The 3,045-nt window shown below is 60.3% G+C and overlaps 1 protein-coding gene across 1 annotated transcript in view; it reads left to right on the forward strand.

Moving 5' to 3' along the window:
- SCARA5 (scavenger receptor class A member 5) overlaps positions 1 to 3,045 on the forward strand; it is a 42,379-nt gene that overhangs the window by 17,206 nt on the left and 22,128 nt on the right. The window lies entirely within an intron of this gene.

Consider the following 3,045-nt stretch of genomic DNA (forward strand, 5'->3'; position numbering starts at 1 on the left):
AGCAGAGGGGCTCCAGCCCTCGGAGCATTTTAGTAGCCCCCCTCTGGCCCCGCTCCAACAGGTCCATGTCCTCCTGGTGCTGAGGGCTCCCGAGCTGGACGCAGGGCTCCAGGGGAGGTCTCCCCAGAGCAGAGCAGAGGGGCACAATCCCCTCCCTCAATGCTGGCCACGCTTCTCCTGATGCAGCCCAGGGTAGGGTTGGCTTCTGGGCTGCCAGCGCCCATGGCCAGCTCACCCACTTCTCTGCGTCCCACAGCCCTAGATCTCTGAGGACAGCCCAGCTCAGGGGGAGATGCCTGCATTGGAGAAACCCATGTCTGCTGTGAGGGACCCCAGTCTGGTTGCCTGATGTGACTGGGGAGCAGCGAGGGGATGGTCCCTCTGTGCTGCCCCACGGGGGAGGTGGCTTTTGCCTCAAAGCTCTTAGAGGCTAAAATAGGAGAGGGAGCGAAGGGAACCGCACTCCTTGGGAGCAGCTTGGCCTCGTGGGATGACGGGGAAGGGAAAGGGTTGGGCTCTTCAGGAACAAGGCAGCCAAGCAGGGCTGTGTTGGGAGCCAGCAAAGTCATAGAATCATGGAATGGTTTGGGTTGGGAAAGCCCTTGAAGCTCCCCCAGCCCAAGCGTTCCCCTACCCCTGCCATCCCACCCCCAAACCCTGGCCCTCAGCACCGCCCCTGCCCGGCTGTTAAATCCCCCCAGGGCTGGGGACTCGACCCCTTCCCTGGGCAGCCCCTTCCAGCCCCTGACAGCCCCAAGGGGAAGGAATTGTTCCCCATGGCCAACCTCACCCTGCCCTGGCACAACTTGAGGCTCTTTCCCCTCGTCCCATCGCCCCTTCCCTGGGAGTCATGAGCATCTTCATGATTTATGGCACAAGAGCAAGGGGGCACACGGTGAACCGACGGGCAGCGAGCCCAGGAGAGGCTCAGCCCTTTCCCATGTGCCACCTTTTCACCCCACTGGAGCTCCTTGCCGCAGGAATTGGTGGAGGTGGAAACCCAAGCAGGTCCCAAAGGAGCTGGCCAAATTCAGGCAGGACACATCCGTGGCTGTTAAATGCCGTGACCTGGCCACAGTCCCAGGGCATGAACTGGCCGTGGGAGGGGGAAAAAAACATGAAGACACACAGAAGAGCCCAATGCAAGCTCTTGGGGGCAGAGCAAGAGGTTGGGGGGCAGTTGCTGCCCCCAATTCTGGGCTGTTGGTTTGCTCCCGTGGAGGTGCAATGGGTTGTTGCTCATGTCTGGTGCTTCCAGCTGAAATACCAGATGGGGAAGGAGGGGGCTGATGGCGAGGCACCCGCTCCCTCCGGCCGAGAGGGGACCGATGTGGTTTGAACCGCAGCAGTTACATCTCCCCATCCAGGCCAACCCTAGGGTACCAGCAGCTCGTTGGGGTCGTTTCCTTGGTCCTTGGGGGACGTTGGCTCCCAATGCCTGGGTCGGGGCTGCTGGGACCACGTTGCACCCTCTGCTTTGATGTTTTCATAGCTGCCCACCCAGCCCCGTGCCCTCTCTCCCCCCCACTGCCATGGGGAGAACGTCACCCTCTCCTGGATTAAGCCGCCGAGGAAGGGGACTGTCACGGAGCCCGACACCCGTGCCCCATGTTACTCCAATTAACGTGAGCAGAAAGCAAAACAAATCCCCTCCCAAAGGGCTGGCACCTGATTTATCAGCCGCTGCTCTGACACATTCCTGGCAGCCCCCACCTCCCTCTCCCCCCATCCCTCCTCCCTCCCTGCTTTCTGCCGGCAGCGACGGGTCGAGGATGATCGAGGAGCCTTGTGCCCAGCTGCCTTTACCCCAGCTCCAAAAGGTCCTTGGATGAATCCACCGTGCTCCTGGCCGGATTTGCGCCAGCAGAGCCGGTCCTGGATGATGCAGGGCTGCCTGCTTGGGGGTGCATCTTCCTTCCCCCAAGACCTTAGCTACCCCAGGCTCTGGCTTTTTGAGGCTGTTTGCTGGTGACGGCAGCTTGGGGAGGTCCCCAGGCTGCTCTCCAGCAGCCGACCATGCCAAGCAGCTCGCGTGTCTTGGAGAGGGCTTGGCCTCGCAGTGCGGAGGGGCTCAGGGTCTTAAATAACGGTGCCACCAGGACGGGGGGGGGATGCCTGGGACCTGGCCCCTCCCCCCGCCCCCCCCCAGCCACTTGCACAGCTCACTGGGTGGGATGTGCTGGCTCGCAGCAGGGCTGGCGGGGTGATCGCAACGGTCCCGTCTGGCCGTCAGATCCATGCACGTCATGAAAGTCCTCATCCCGATGGTTTTGGAGGGTTTTTCTCCTCCGCTGATGCAGCGAGCAGCCCAGCCCTGAGCAAGCAGGGATGCATCTGGGCTGGGGTTTTCTTTCCTGAGTGCAAATCTCAAAGGCTGTGGGGTGGGGACCAGCTTGGCACCGTGTCTGCAGAGCTGCTTGGCCTCTCCCAACCACCCCGCCCAGTGCTCCTCCATCCTCCACCCCAGCTGCCCTTCCCACCAGCTTCCCCTGGCCATGGGCCCATCCCTGCTCATGGAGCTGCCTGGATGGAGCCGTGAGATGTTCTGGTGGCTGATGGACCACAGGGCTCATGACTGTGGGAATAGCTCTGAAGGATGTATGCCAAAGCCTAGGAGCCAGCAAACAGGATCCGTCCGATGATCTGCCCATCCCCAAGCCCCGTTTCTAACCCCAGGGAAAGGGAATAAGAGGCAACATGGCTCTTCCCTGGCTGTGTCCTCCCAGCCTCCAGCTCTTATGGAGCAGATGAGATTGTCCATTGCCCATGGTCATCCTCTATGAAACTTAGTTCCCTTCTTAGCCTGTCTGTGCCCTTGACTTCCCCAATGTCCTGTGGTACATTTTTCTGAGGTGGGAGATGAGATGAGATGAGATGAGATGAGATGAGATGAGATGAGATGAGATGAGATGAGATGAGATGAGATGAGATGAGATGAGATGAGAAAGAGGAAAAGAAAAGAAAGAAGAGGGGAAGGGAAAGGAAGGGAAGGGAAGGGAAGGGAAGGGAAGGGAAGGGAAGGGAAGGGAAGGGAAGAGGAGGGGG

Source organism: Egretta garzetta, unplaced genomic scaffold (assembly GCF_000687185.1).
Source record: "Egretta garzetta isolate BGI_Z169 unplaced genomic scaffold, ASM68718v1 scaffold218, whole genome shotgun sequence".
NCBI lineage: Eukaryota > Metazoa > Chordata > Aves > Pelecaniformes > Ardeidae > Egretta > Egretta garzetta.